The sequence below is a fragment of the Bemisia tabaci genome, chromosome 8 (genome assembly GCF_918797505.1).
Source record: "Bemisia tabaci chromosome 8, PGI_BMITA_v3".
Classification (NCBI taxonomy): domain Eukaryota; kingdom Metazoa; phylum Arthropoda; class Insecta; order Hemiptera; family Aleyrodidae; genus Bemisia; species Bemisia tabaci.
This window is the reverse complement of record NC_092800.1, coordinates 32,374,307-32,390,947: the sequence shown is the minus strand read 5'-3', so window position 1 is coordinate 32,390,947 and position 16,641 is coordinate 32,374,307. Positions and strand designations below refer to the sequence as shown.

The window sequence follows — 16,641 nt, the reverse complement described above, 5'->3', positions numbered from 1 at the left end:
AAACAAATCCTCAACGACACAGGTAACACAAAATTAATCCATTTCCAAAAAAAAAAAAAAAAAAAAAAAAAAAAAAAAGAATTCGGACCCAAAAGAGCCTATTTTGAGTGGTTTAGAGGTACCGGACTCGGAGCGGGAGTTCGAGGGGAGTTATCTCGGCGGGATTTGGAAGACGACTCGTAGGTGGTGAAGCGAGGAGCCGGAGATAAATGAGGCATTTGCATAGAACAAAGGAAAGGCAGGTGACGATAAAAACACCGCCCGGTGGACAGATAAAAAAACGATCTTTTGATATATTCCTTTTCATCATTTTTCTCCTCCTTTGCTTCGCCATGCCGCGCCGCGGTGCACGCAAGCGAGTCGTGGGAGGGACGCAAAGAGACTGCATAAATTTCCGGGCCGGCTCCGTAAACGACACCGTCCGCACTCTTGCCAGAATGTTGTCGAAATTCGTCACATTTTAATATGAACCTCGAGGCCGTCCTGAGATACCGAGTTTCAATTCGGTTGACAAATAAAGCTGTAAGACATAATTGTGTCCGTGATGCGCTGAAAAAAACTGGATTGAATTTTATGAAAGAAAAGACGCATCGAAATTCTGAAAACATTTTACGGGGTTTTTTAAACAATGCGGCAATTTAAAATCTCTATTCGTATTTGAGTTTTCTAAAAAACGTCGAAAAAATTTTATGGATTGGGATTACTTTGGAGTAATCGCACGGGGGTAATGAAAAATAAAAAATATAAAACAAATAAATTCAAGAAAAAGTAACAGGGTTTTTCTTTTTAACAAAATACGATAGAAAATCTGCAACGTCGCATTTTAGAAACTTGTTCCAAGAGACTAGCCAACGATATGTTCAATAGTTCAGGCATTGCACGTTACTGCAGTACTCCAAGAAGGACATTCGATAGCCGAAACAGTTGAAAATACTGAATCGCCTTCAAAGTACTGGTTCTGCAATTTGCATTGCCTAGGAGTTAATTAAGTTACCTCACAGCGCCTTACGAAAATGACTATGTATGTGATATTGCAAGTGAGAAGATCAACAGGAGGACAAAGTTTGAAAATTTCATGGCGTTTTCATAACTGTGCAAATTATGGTAGCGTTACAAAATGGACTTCCGATTAAATTTATCATTCAATTTTTATCTTAAATCAAAATTACTCGTTTGAACAAACAGAGCACAAACACAAACACAAACATGGTTCATCGCGTGCTTTGCTTTCCTAGTTTGGCATTTTTCGCACGAAAACCAACATTCGGGATGCTCATCCTCATTCGTAGGCCACAACTGAATCGTTCATTCTCAAAAAGACTGAAGCGCCAAAATTGAAATACTAGAAAAACACTCAAAAAACGTTTAAGTTGACCCGTTTCGGATCTCAAAGCTCCAAATAATTAAGGCATTTACTTGAATCATCAAATTATTACTTGGTCTAAGATTTAAAATAAGTCAATTTACAGTTGTTAATTGTTTTCGTTCCATTTTAATTTCTGGAGCTTGAGTCTTTTTGAGAATGGCCTATTCAATTTCAGAATTTTTGACTGAGAGGGTTTTCCAGTAAATTTTACCGAGTTCATCAGAAAGGAACCAATCCACATTAAGTTGAAACTGAGAAAAGAGGTTTGAAGTTTTATTCCCGCATAAGGCTCAATGTAGAAAATAAAGTTCAACCCCTCTTTTTACAAATTAATTCCATTTTTTCGACTTTCAGATTTTGACAAGTGAAAATAAACGATTAGTGGAACTCCAACACATTCTTAACTCAATTTTTCCGAAAATGTGGGTTGGTTCCTTTTCAACAAACTCGGTCCAGTTGAAATCCGTGTATCGACGGTGAAACTACCAAACCACGTATCTCGGTTTGCGACGTCGCAGACTTCCTGTCATACTTCATTTTTTAAATGAAAAACTACTTAACGTCCAGTCTAGAAAATTTCTGTGATTTTTCCTCTTCGTGCGGAGAAAATTCTGTGAAAATTTCAAGGAATGATATTGATTTGGTCTACTTCAAAAAAATAAAATGCGAGCGTAGATTTTTAAACACCGCAAACGAGATACGTGGTTTGGTAGTTTCACCGTCGGTATGTAGAGGGTGAATTGGAAGCTTTCAAGCCGAAAAGTTTCAAGAAGCCACTCAAAAATCAAACCGGAGATCCTCGACTTGGCGACTTTTTCATAGACTTGGCAATTTGCGGAGATATAGATTTGAATATTTTCCTCCCGAAGGCAAGATAAGGGAGATAAGCGTCTCCGACTGCCAACACTAGATTGATGGATTAATCTGCGTAAAGGGGTTAGCGGGCACCGAGGGTCTCACCGCCGCCGGGGGCGGTCGGGGGTTGCAAGGTGGGTCCCCGGTCCTGTCTCCGACAGCCGTCATTACGACGTTGTCGCACCGGGTGTTCTACAAGTCGCCCGCGACAAATGCCTTTCCATTCGGCCATTGAAACGGGGCCCGGACCCGGGGAGGTGCGAGATATCATCCTCATCGGTCGTCATTATCTCCTCACTCTTTTGTCTCCCGGCTTAAGTTTATTTCCCCCGCGGATATATCTCTGTCACCGCCCCCTCCCCCACCGGACGCATAATCCGCGCGGCTATTCCACCCCCTTCGATCCGGGCTGCGAGTGAGTTTCTCTATTTGTCATGTGAGCTGCCGCACGGTGGATCGAGTCAATGGGAGAGGTCGGACAGGGTGTCTACAAGTCCGGAATTTCCGGAAATAGTACTGATTTTTTAGGGGCGGTCCGAAAGTACTGGAAAAGTGCGGAAATTTCACAAAAAGGTCCGGAATTTTTTCATTTTTTGTCATTTTTGTCGCAATTCGAGCGAGAAATTGAAATTTTCGAATTTTGTCAATTGAAGGTACTGAAAAATTACTGAATTTTTCTGTTGAGGAGGTACTTTATTTCTGGGGAATGTACTGAAAAAGTACTGTAAAAGTACTGATTTTTGGCAGCCAGCCCGTTTTAGTAAACACCCTGGAGAGGTCGGACAAAATTCGGAAACTCCAAACGTTTATAACTCCGTTTATGCAAAAGTTTGGGGTTGTGGAAGTGGTTTCGTTGGTTTTCTTGTGAAATTTACTTCTGAAAGCACCCCCTAGAATTTGAAATTTGACGAATTAAACATCAAAATTTGTAGTTTTAGTTAAAAATTTCATGTCCGTCTTCTCTGATTGACTCGATCCACAGTGTGCCGTTACCACTTTTTGTCCATCGCGGTGTGGGGTAAGGAGGGAGGGGAGAGGCAGTGGACTGATCTATATGGAGATTAAGTATGCATTTGTTGGCCACAGTGAAGGATGTACTTCTCAGCTGATCCTCTTTGCGGGGTCTCGCCGAGCGCGATGGGACTATCTTTCGAAATGATGAGTTGGGCTTGAGACCGAGAGGTTCCCAATGATGATGTATGACCAGCAGGTTCGAAAGGATGATATGGACGTATTTCTGCCAAACGGAACTATATACATTAAGACATGAGCCCTGAGACCCATAAGAATATATGCATAACAGGACTCACGTCATAATCAAATAGTTTTGTTTGGTAGAAATACGTCCATATGAGACCCGGAGGTTCGGATAATTTACTGAAGAGATGACAGGTTTGGTGGGTTTATTTTTGTTTGGCGGGTTGATTTTAGTTTGACGGCCCGTTGTTGACCATTTATTCAATTAAAATTTTATAATAATTATTCAATTAAAAGATGATGATTCAAAATTGGCCGTTTCGCCCTCCTCATGTTGCCCGGAGTCGATTTTTAAATTCGTCAATTTTTCTGCGAATGGAAACCATGCTGTTAACCAAAATTATTGTGAGTTTTACTGATATGTGAACTTCTATATTAAACGTATACTGTAAGTGCACTAAAGGAAGGAAACGCCCACAGGACTTGCCCGAAGCTTTTGTAGCGGATTAATCATTGAAGGTTTAAAGCAGCACAATAAGACATCAAAATGCGATGTATTGTATAGAATGATAGATAAATGTGTTAAGATAGGGCTATGTCTTGCCTTGCCCTGATATAGATTCAATGATAGGGCTGCCAAGGCAGACAGTTTCGCGGAACGAACTTCAATCAACCCAATATGCTGTCCTCTTGAATTTGGCTCATTATTGGCGTTTTCCCACACACTCATCATACTGTGTGCTCTGTCCAACTATTTGTGTAGAAATAATACAGTTGAAGAAAATGCCAGACAAATTATGAATAGCTTCCTCTCGAATTCTGTACTCGACGCACTAATTCTTGGAATTTGGACTGTTTAAGTATTTTAGAAGTAATAAAAAGAAAATTGACAAGTTTTCTGAGAAACCGATTAATTTCGTAATGGATGGTGCAGAAAGTCGAGTCAAACGTTTCCTGGAAGTTTCCTTGACATCTAGCTCGAAAACCTTACAAATAACGGGCAGCTGAAGAGTAACCTTTGAATCAGATATTCTTGTTCAAGATTTACATCCATCTGATGGAATATTTTTAAAAAAATAACAAATCACGTTACCCAATATACTTTTTAATTATATTCTTTTTTAATTACTGGAATTTATTAATAAATAACTATAGGCTTTTAATTATCCAGTCAAGGGAAAAATGATTGAGAAAAAATAAAAGAGATCTAAAAATATTTTCTGTTTATTTTTGAAGACAGTTAAATGAGACGCCTTCACAAAGGAGTTTACTATTTACGTCGAAGGTATTATTTCTAGAGTCTTCATCTTTGTACTCGCCCTAAAGAAGGGCACAGTCTCATGAACAATATCTGTTTTGTGATATATCGATTGATCTGCCATTTTAATCTATGGGAAAGGGTCGATAAACAGGATGTTGTTTTCATATTTTTTTCATCAATCAGTAAAACACACATTTTCACCTTATCTGGCTTCGATAATAATCTCAATGAGTTGTAGTTGTGTTGAAAGGAACTGTACAAAAATGAATAAAAGAAAAAAACCAAAGAAACAAGCAATTTTCGGTTTTAAGCCATTTATAAATCGATCTTCTAGAGTCAAATACGTCTAATACTGAGCGTTCGGTTGCGCACACACCACGCTGCAGCACAGTAAAGACAAAAAATAAAAAAAAAAAATTAAAATGCTTTGGAAATCATCATATTTGACTCTGAACCACCTTATTATTTTCAAAACACACAGAATATTTTCCGTTGATACATATATTTTCTCATCAATTCAAATGAGGATAATCCATGTTGAGTGTGCAAACATTTCAAAATCATAAGTCGAAAAACGCTGACTCCTCCAGTTTCAATATTAGAGCCATACACAGAACGGAGCGGCACAGTGTGCTGTCAGCGCAAAACGCGCACCGGCGCCTACAAACCTACCAGGGATACTTCACGCATTGCGCAATGCGTCAAGTATCCCTGTTAGGTTTGTAGGCGCCAATGCGCGTATCGCGCTGAGCGCCTGCCGCGCACCGCGGCGCGGCGTAGTAAACACGCAATGCGTGAAGTATTCTTACAGTCTTGTAGGCGCTAATATGCGTTTCTGGCCGACCGCACTGTACTTGCTACCATTAGTTAAGAGGCCGGCGGCCTCTTATCAATGCCTTAATCTTAAAAGCCCATCAGTGTACTTACTTGCAGAAAATCTGTTAGAATATCAGGCAGAAACATACCTGAAGCTCGAAGATTGCCACAAAAAGCTAAAAAAAGGAGAACAAAGGAAGCTTTTTTTTTTTTTTTTTTTTTAAAGAAATTTTATTTAAATATATCGTAACTACTACAAGTGTTTCTTGTATCTATCTACGTGGCTTAAAACTAAAACTTAACAAACTGCATTAATTTTATATGTTAACGTTAGATAATACTATGATTATCTAAAAGAACAGGAATTATAAATTCTCTGCCTTCTTTCTTAAATGTATTAGACAAAGGAAGCTGGATAACATTTTCAAAATTTGGCAAGATTATTCCTCAGGTGAGCAGTCTAGTATTTCGAGGCTCAATTATATGAGTGCCATTGGGCACAAACTTCCTCCAAGGATTTTGTAAGTTCCACTTTTTCCAATTTTTTCAATTTTCCGTTTGTATAAATCCTTTGACCCTGGGCCTTTTACACCCTTCGAAGATTTAACCTATATAAGTTCCTTTTCTATTCCTAAAAAATCCTAAAAAAACTTTTTAGACACGCCCAATGCTGTGAACATTGGACAGTCCTAAGCCTGTAAAAGTGGGAAGGAAAAATTTTATACTTCATCATTCCTTACTATGTTGCGAAGTCGTCAGATTTGTGCAAATGTCTACATTTTCCATTTGTGCAAATGTCCGGTAGCCTTCTGACCCATGAGCCAGGTCAACAGCGGCGTGGCGTGGCTTGGCTTGCTTTGCGGTATGAAGTAAATTTTTAAGAGAGGGTAAGGGGCAGGGAAAAAAACGTTTTCGGATTTCTTTATAAAGTGGGCAAAAATAATTAAAGAATGAAGGAAAGAAAGAAATTCTAAATTTACTAACCCAAAAATGTATTAACTTCTCGCTAAATTTAATTGAAATTAATTTCCGACAAAATAACTTGAATACGATCAGAAATCGGATGAAAACAAGAAAGCGGAAAGAGTCTTTCGTCGAGCAAACACCGAGACCGGACGGTTTTAAATCACCGCCTGACCTACATATCATGTGTTTTCGCGATAAATTGAAAAGTTAAAATGATTCAGAGCGTCACGGCGTTTTATCGCTCTCCGCTCCGCGACTATGTTTGTTCGCTGCAACGTTTATGCAATCGCGGCGTAACGAGTTGTTTTTACTGTCGCGTCCCCGTCGCATCGCATCCAGCCAGTTCGCAAGTCCGTTTACGACCGAAAACTATGAATTGAATTTTGTTTTTCATCGATGACGCTCGGTCAGATAAACGACTGTTTTCGCTCTCCGGGCCCGCGGGAAACTCGCACGCGCGGAGCGACGGGAAAAAAAGAAACCCGAAAGAAACTTTCCCGAAACTCGAGACGCATTCTTCCGCCCGAGTTGTCTTCGAAACTCGGCTCTGATAATATTAGGGGTTTGCTCTAAACGAAATAAATTTCATAGAGGCAAACAAACACTTTTTGATACCATCCATACACGCCTCATGCATGGCTTATTCTCTCCGCGGAGGAGAAAACTTTTAACTTCTTGATCACCCGCGGAACTTTTATTTAAAGAGAGAAGACAATGCCACTCGCTCTCATCAAAGACTTTCGAGGAGTTCTGCCAAGCTAAGGAAGAACACCGTATGCACATTCGAGAGTTGCCAAGTCTCCTTCAATAAAATGTTTATTTTTGAAGAAAGTTATGGATATTTTCTTGAAATTTTTAGGAACTTTAGGTGAAATTGCGAAAAAAATTATCTGAAAAAATTGGAGGGAAATGGAGATGTTGCATGTGTGAGGAATTTGCGATTCGACTGTTGATTCTTGTGTAAAAGTTTACGAGAAACACGATGGTACCACTGGTTTTCTCTGAAATCAACTCCCAAGCTCGAAAAAAGCCCTCAAGTTGAGGCCAAAATGGAGGGGATATCCCATCCCACGCTATCCTCAGAGCCACCTCTACATCAAGACAAACTCTCCATGCGAAGATAGGGAGCAAATACATCAGAAGGGTTGACGTGTTTTCAGTTTTGGAGTCGCCAAATAAGGTGGCAGCCCTGTCAATGTATTTGCTCCCTATCTTCGCAAGGAAAGTTTGTTTTGATGTAGAGGTGGACTCTCAGAATAGCGTGAGATATCCCCTCCATTTTGGCCTCAACTTGAGAGCTTTTTGTGAGCTTGGGAGTTGATTTCAGAGAAAACCAGTGGCACCATCGTGTTTCTCGCGAACTTTTACATCAGAAACAACAGTCAAATCGCAAATTCTTCACACATGCAACATCTCCATTCTTCATAAGTTTTCCATAAAAGTAGCGTTTTTTCAAAGGAAATTTGGCAACGCCTGAAGGTGCATACGGCGTTTTTCCCTACACGGCAGAGTTCCACCTCGCACCGTGCGTGGTGGCGTGGAGAAGTTCGCTCGGCGAAAATTCATCTGGGTGAAAGTTCGATAGTTTTATGATTTTTTACGTTTTGGCCCGTTTGAATTATGCATGACGCCTCAGCGGCGGCGGTGTTTGACGTCACCATTTGTATCCCGCGATGAGTACCATCGCTCTTCCATCGATTTCCCTCGTCTTGAATCGTGCATCATGCATCATGTATCACCCGCCGTGCATCACGCGCGTCATGATTCATGCACCATGCAACTCTGCCCGAGTCAGATGTAGGGTTCGGTTTGATTCCTGTGTTCCATCACCGCGCGTCTGGAAAGTTGTGTTGCCTGGTCAAGGCCTCACTTCATCTTGGAGGGTTACATGAGAATAAAATGCATCTCGAATAAGGTATGGGTCAGTTGCGCTGGTCATAGAATCGTGTTTTGATTCTTATAGAAAAGCTAAAAATAATAATATTTGTCCTAATCGCAACTTTCTACGTTCAATATTGACCAAGATATCGCCCATTGAAAAGTCGGATTTTTGACGTCATCCACCGAGGTAGTGACACCCTTGGTTTCTTCCACCGTGTTTTCATTAGTCAGTGTGACGCTCATTAGCACTGGTTATTTAACATAAAACCCGGATGAAAGCAAAGTGGAAGAAACCAAGCAAGGGTGTCACTGCCGTGGTGGATGACCTCAAAAACCCGAATTTTCAAAGGGCGATAGCTCGGTCAATATTGAACGTAGAAAGTTGCGATTTGGACAAATCTTATTATTTTTAGCTTATCTACAAGAATCATGCATCAAAACACGATTCTATGAATAGCGCAACTGACCCATTCGAAGAATGAAAGGAGAGGAAAAAAAGTTACTCATAAACATTATTCATTTCAGTTATTCATGAACATTAAAAAGCGACCTGACCTAACCTGACCCAACCTGAAATAATCTAACCTAACCTAGCCTAACCCATGTTAGGGGCCGAATATATTCGGTCCTTCCACCATGTTTAAGTATACTTAGGATGCGTATCGACTGCACTTAGGTCCAGCTTAGCGCCTCTCATTGGCCGGTGGTGCAGTTACGACTCATCGATGTTTGTTGCATCACCATGTGAAAGAGCCGATAAAATTTGCCCCCAGCAATCAATGCTAAGGCGAATAACAGATTTTCTCATTTTCAATTCTATTTTTTTAGAATTTCCCAAATCAGGAAAAAATCATGAAAAATACTGCAAACGCCCTCACATCAAAGGAACGACGATGCGTGGCCTAAAATCTCTTCTTTTGAAGACAGTCATACTTTGTTTCCATTTTACATCTCGTCCCATCGCCATGAGTTGATTTCTCACTTCTCCGGCCGACTTGGGTTTTCTTCCGCGTCGGGTGACCTCTTTCGCCGTTGTCCGTATGATCTCTCTCGGCTCGAACATGCAAAAAACATCTTCTCACACATCCTCTCACACATCTTCTCACAAATCCGCACTCGGCCGAGCCGGGAAGCGAACCCGGCGCGAATTCAATTCCACCCGTTCGCCGTCCTCGAAGGCGGCCCTGACAAAAGAATATTACAAGCTTTTTATGACCCGAACAATGACAATAAACACGGTTTACCGGCGGCGCGCTCGAAACGATGACATATGTCTCGGAAGGGGCATCCAGGGGTAGCGCTCCCTCCCGCGCTTATCACACATCCCCGGATCCTCAAAAGGACAATTGCAAGGCCCCGGAACCCGTTCGATCGTGCGCGAAGATGCGAGAGCATCCAAACTCATTTCCATACCGCTGTGCTGCGGAAAAACGCCGTATGAACCTCCAGGCGTTGCCGAGTTTCCCTCGATAAAAAAACGAATTTCCTGGTAAACTTATCCAATCCACTTCAAATGTTGGTTGCTTAAAAGCTGCTAAAATCTCTGTATTCATATCCCCAAAATCACTGATGTCCGAAAACTTTACATGTTAAAATAGGATTCTTTATTTCGTCCGTTAAATACAAAATTAGGATAGAGGGAAAAGCTAAGAAAACTAAAATTACTACAGGTAGAATTGTTCAAAAGGACTCCATAGTTTGATTATCCTAATTATAGCATTTAATGAAAGACTCAAATGTCAAATAAACCATTATATACACAACAAACACCAAAATTATTAAAATAACTATTGTTGTTTTAGCGACTTTTTCCAAACTTATCCATCTTTTTTCCAATTTGTCGGATAATTTTGTTCCCATTTCACCGTAAGTCCCTAAGAATTTCAAAGAGGAACGCGTCCGTAACTTTTCTCCCGAATAAACATTTTATCGAAGGAAATTTGGCAGCTCTTGAATGCACATACGGCGTTCTTCCTCAGCGCGGGAGCATAGCTCTTCCGCAGAAGGACGACGCTTTTATTTCGAAGCGCCACGAAAATAATAGTTTCCTCTTGCCACCTTTGAATGGCATGGGATGCGGGGGGGGGGGGGGCAGTTTTTCGAGGATTATTCCGCCGCGAGTCTTCGCCAGAGGACAGATTCGGAGCCGCTTAAATACGGCTCCCTCATGGGCTGTGCATCAGGCGGAAACCCTATGTCAAAGAAAAACCCCGTACGAACATTCAAAGGTTGTAACATTTCCTTCGACGAAGTGTTCATTTTCTAGAAAAGCTATCAACATTCAAAGGGTGGGAATCAGTGATGTGGCGTGAATTCAAGATCATGCTTTAAAAAACGCTGACTTCGGGAGTTTAAATATTAGAGCCGAACGGAGCGACGCGCGGCTAGCGCGAAACGCGCACTGGCGCTTACAAACCTAACAGGGATACTTCACGCATCGCGCAATGCGTGAAGTATCCCAGTTAGGTTTGTAGGCGCCAATGCGCGCATCGCGCTAGTCGTCCGCCGCGGCGTGGTAAACCCGCAATGCGTGAAGTATTCCTACAGTCTTTTAGGCTCACATATGCGTTCCGCACCGACTGGACTGTGTTTACTGTCATTAGTTTAACTCGCGGAGTCAGTACTTTTCAACTCGTTACTGAACTTTCATTTTTACATGGATGGATGGAACATCTGTATGGATTACTGTCATTTAAACTGAGAAAAAAAAAATACATAAAATCGAATTAATTTCCCTTTGTTTATTTACAAGCGGTTAACACCATACCCGCGCCTCTTATGAAACTGCGCTGATTTGTCAGCATCCGGAAACTCGTAAACAACGGCAGTAGTCATTGTTCACGCTTTTAAGAGGGCATATTCCTGGATATGAAGCTCTCTTTTGACCAATGAGCCAGGTCAACAGTGCCGGGACGTGCTTTGTGATGTATCGATTGCTCAGTCATTTATCTATACGGAAATGGATCTATGGACAGGGCGATGGCAACGAATGTCTCAATAATCGAGTCTTTACCATAGCTTAAAATGGGGAAATCTCGATGATCGACCATTCACGCCTCGCCACTGGTGGAAATTCAAAATCAGGAAAGCACCATGTGCAATTGTTTTTTCTCGTTTACCACAAATGCAGTGCCTTGAGAATAACATCGCGTGGAATAACACGCTGACTGATTATGACGAAAAACCGCCTCTTTGATTCAGTTCTTTATATCAGTTCTTGTACAGGGAAGAACTTCATACCTGATGCAACAACTGATGGTGCCGACTCCTGAATTTCTATTATTGGTTATTTTTTGCGCCTTTCAGACTCAGTATAACAGACGTAGTGAATCAGGATAACAATTTCTTGGAAAGTCATTAAAAGCCTTGAATATCGGGGAATTTTTCTCAACATTGGAAAGTCATGGAAAATTTAGGGAGTTTTTGTGTGGAGCCCAGCCGAGAATAAATATTATTTCACCGCTTCCAGGCACTGTATTGAGAGAAACTAGACCCTTTACTCTACATTCTAGAATTTTGTCCATTTCTTCCGCTGAGAGACGATAATGTTTTTTTCCATTAAACAAATTCTCTTAAGAGGTTATGCTGGAGCAAAAACATTGACTAATTATTGAAATCATTATGGAATCCTGAGTCAGAAAATTTAATGCTCGAAATCGTTTATGAAGTCATTGCAGAGTTTGGGAATTATGGAATCGAGGAAAATCGTAACCCACTGAGTTAGGCCTCGTGAAAAAGTTAATTTAGATATTCAACCATTTTCCCCAAAGAAATTGTATTTTTCTATCCGAAATTTGACAACGTCCGAACTTACAAAGGGTCGTTTCACCTTAGCAGCTTTTAGCGGATGGAGGTGAGCATTTGAGAAGGTGAGAGACGCACCGACCTCGAAAGGGATATGATTTTTCTCTCTGCCGTGTTTTTAGCACTCTCTCAGAAGTGTGAGGAACGTAACATTCGTTTTCAGCGAACTGCCATCGTAGTGCGTTTATGCTTATCGATCTAGAAATTTATGAGCGCAGCGAGATGGGACCTGACTTCAGGCTCCGTAAAGTGTTTTTTGAAGGGATTCGATCGGTGGGTGAATGGGTTGAAACGATATGCTATATTATCTGATAGGTTTGCGTCTTCAACTAATTTTCATTTCCATATCATATACGCTAAAATATAAAATCAAAAGAGTAACGCATAACGCAGGTTTACCGGCTGTCTGGAAAACCGGGAAAGTCAGGAAATTTACGATGACCGGGAAAAGTCAGGGATTTGTAAAAAAAAAGTCAGGGAATGTCTATGAAGGGGTATGGATTTCAGACTTTTTTGACGTACCCAACGTGATTTTCGTATGATTTTACCTGTATTGAGAATATGAATTGGACGTACTTATGCTACAAGATAGATGTGCAAGTGAAAAGACGGGGTGTTCTCGTGGTGAGCTTGATAAGAAACAATATAAAAGTGGATGGACACTGGACACTGGAAAAGTTCCTTTTGAGGAAATGGAAAAGCTGGATTTTACATTAAATCAAAAGGAACTGAGAGCTAAGTCGTGAGCTGTGGACATGTGACAAGAACGTTCTGGACAGGGCTCATGAGTTAAAGGCAAACGAGAACGACAATGGAGACGGCTTCGTTGCCGCTGACGTCACTGGCGCTTTAAAATTCCCATTTATTCCTTTGGCCCTGAACTAACGAGCACACTCCATCTTTCCACTTGCACATAGTTCCATTTAGCATAAAGACTTCCACCTTGACTGAATTTCTTGCGTGCAATAGATCCATTCTCCATTGTGAGATATGGAGGGAGTCCTGGAATGGAGATGTTGCATGTGTGAGGGATTTGCGATTTGACCATTGATTCTTTTGTAAAAGTTCGCGAGAAACACGATGGTGCAACTGGTTTTCTCTGAAATCATCTCCCAAGCTCAAAAAAAGCTCTCAAAGTGAGGCCAAAATGGAGGGGAAATCCCACCCTACCCTGAGAGTCCACCTCTACATCAAAACAAACTCTCCATGCAAAGATAGGGAGCAAATACATTAGCAGGGTTGCCGTGTTTTCAGTTTTGGAGTCCCCAAATAGAGTGGCAGCCCTGTCAATGTATTTGTTCCCTATCTTTGCATGGAGAGTTTGTCATGATGGAGAGGTGGACTCTCAGGATAGCGTGGGATATCTCTTCCATTTTGGCCTCAACTTGAGAGCTTTTTTTGAGCTTGGGAGTTGATGTCAGAGAAAACCAGTGGCACCGTCGTGTTTCTCGCAAACTTTTACATAAAAAACAATAGTCAAATCGCAAATTCCTCACACATGCAACATCTTCATCGCTGTTGAGTAGTTTTCCATCTTAAAAAATAAAATATGACAGGAAGTCTGAGACGTCGCAAACCTAGTAATGTGATTGCCAACTTACACCGTCGATATGGACTGAGTCTCAGGATTTCGCATTCTTATTTTTAAGCAATTATGTTTTGATTTTTGAAGAACAGTTTCACTGTTTGCAGCAGCTGAAGTTCGCAACAGGCTAGGAGACCTCCTCGCGGGGCGTCTGTGCGACAAAAGACACGAGTCGGGCAACAGCGACGCGGAAGCACCGAGCTTACGCTCATTAAGCATGAAATTAAACTGCGGCCCGGTTCGGTTTAAACAACTGGGAAAATCAAACTTAAACGCCTTCAAGTTTATTATTTAAGGCTCCGACTTTATTCCAGGTTATAAAACGTGGGCAACATGTAAACAAAGCGGGCCGTAATTTATTTAGTATCGCTGCACCGTCGCCGTGGTCGCGGGGAGGGGGGAGGGTGGGGGAACAATTTAGGACAACTTAAGAATACTTGGTAAAGTAATTATAAAAGATGAGCCGGGAGTTTACGCTACGGTGCCCAACCGAGAATACAAAGTATCATTCATCAGAGGACTTACCCGCGTAACCGTATCATCTCCTCCGCGCGCGATCTGTGGAGCTTCTGTTTACGCAGTCGAATTAAACACAATTGTGACCGCTTACAATAGGAATCCTGCGTACATTGTACAATTGTGCATAGTCGTATAAAATTAAGGATGAAAAAGTGGTCTGCTAATAGTTTGGGACAAATAAACCGCCCAAAAGTCATTGGCAGATCCAGCAAATTGGCAAAATTGCCTTTTCTCCATTTAAAACTATGGAAATGTATCGATTCTTGGAGGGGCCATGTGCTCCAACAAGAAGCAATTAATTAGCATAGGTTTAAATGGAGGAAATCCCGTGTTGCCGAATTGCTGGATCCGCCTCTGCCAAAAGTGTCAGATCAAACAGGAGTCATCGCGGATAATTAAAACTATGATGATCTCATCTTTTCTGGCTGATTTCGGCGCCAGCACAAATTTTGGTTGCACTATCTAAGGTATAAAACAAGCCCGAATTACGTCTCTCCTATATCCGACAGTGTTGCTCATGTAGCCTTTGAAGCATCGGCACAAAAAAGACAAGTGAAGACTAACACAATATGGTAATAGAGCGAGAGAAAGGATGCGCGTTGATAACGGCGCAGTGATACAACTATTCGTGCTTGATGGATGTCCGTGTTTCATCTGCCGAATTGAAGGCGCAAGGCGTAAGCTCGCTTTGCTCCGCTCTGTGCTGCCGGTGAGTTGTCACTCCAATTTAGGAGACAAATTAAAAAACAAGGCCGGGATACGTCTCTCTTTTCTCCGGATGTGTTATTCAAGTAACCTTCGAAGCACCATTACAAAAAATACAATTGGAAACAAACACAATTTACCGACCTTTGATTGATCGGCAAGTTTTAGGCTTTCACCAGAGCTTCTCAATACCTAGTTTTGGACCGAGGAAAACAACGAAGATAACAACAGAGCTCTGAAAGTGTTATGAATTTTTGCCAATTTCCGACTTCTAAAACAAATTCTAAACAAATTATTTTATGTACATTTCCTCTGCGAATGTCATAAATTTTTCCCTCGTTTATAATAATTCTGATCAGGTTGTTTAAATTCATCCTTAGGAATCATATGAAAAGTTTAAAGCAGCAGATACAACTGCGAGTTACAAGCGCTTGTTGAAAGTGAGACACCAATAGGGGACCAGGATTTCGATTGCTCGTCGTCGAGATATCTAAATCCTCCCTGCCTATTGGTGTTTCCCCTCTCAACAAGCGCTTGTAACTCGCATGTGTATCTGGGCCTTAAAACTGATGAACGAATCAAAGAGAAGTGAAGAAATGACATTACTCTCCCTACATGGGCGCTGAGGTGATCATGTCTACTTGCGTTTTCGAAATAAGTAGGTCAATCGCAAAGCCCAGAATCTCTAAGGAGTTTCATTTGAGACGCACGAGGATAACCCAGAAAAATCGGAGCCTCCCTCCAAGCACGAAGAAGAGAAAAATTTAAACCGCCCCCCGGGACCAGGGGGCTCCCCATCAACGAAGGTGATTTCCAGCTCATAGCTTGATTGCCGACCACTTTTCTAATCGCTCATTAGAGCTCAGTCTTCTAATGATGCCGCACAGTAGAACGAGTCTTTGGATGGTGTCGGACATGATGTTGAGAAACCAGAATTCAAGATTATTTTTTGTGTTTTTGCTCGTGATTTTTATCACGAGAAATAGGAAGCACCCTGCAACCAAGAACTTTTGCTTTTTTTCCGCGGAGGCAGTTATCCTAGTGTCAAAAAAAGACGTTTAAAGAGCAATTTTGGTAACCTAACCTAACTCGACGTCGTCTCCCGGACAAATGAACGTAACTCCATTCCAAGGTTGCCGAATTGACTCAAAAATATATATATATATATTTTTTTTTTAAAAAATGTACCTTAAAATTGTTATCCAACATTTTTTTGATTCTTGCGTGAAATCTGAGGAAAAATCCGTGAAATTTTCAGATAGGAATGCACAAGATTCTGTTGGTTAATATGCAATTTGCGTGGGGAAAACTGGACAACCTTCAAATCAAGTTACGTTCCTTCGTGAGAGAAACACCGAGTAGGACTCCGTCAAAACCTCAATTTCTGAAAATTTGACGGTTACGCCCTTCTTCAAATAACCCGTTTCATTGTCAGAGTGGCATAAAACGCAAGAAAGAAATGAAAGATTGTAAATTCAGTGAAATATTTCATGAAAGTTCACGAGGCTGTGAAATATTTCATGAAATTTTACGAGGCTATGAAATATTTAATATTTTTCAGGAGCTATAGTATGCAATCCACACTCAAACACACAAAAACAGAAGAAAGTCACGACTATTACATTTTAGGAAGCATGAAAAGGAACCGGGATTTTTCAATATCTTTCATAAATTTCTGAAATGTCA

At 41.1% G+C, this 16,641-nt stretch overlaps 1 protein-coding gene across 3 annotated transcripts in view; it reads left to right on the top strand.

The window, feature by feature from the left end:
• Positions 1 to 16,641, top strand: part of LOC109030272 (kin of IRRE-like protein 3) — a 616,549-nt gene that overhangs the window by 460,932 nt on the left and 138,976 nt on the right. The window lies entirely within an intron of this gene.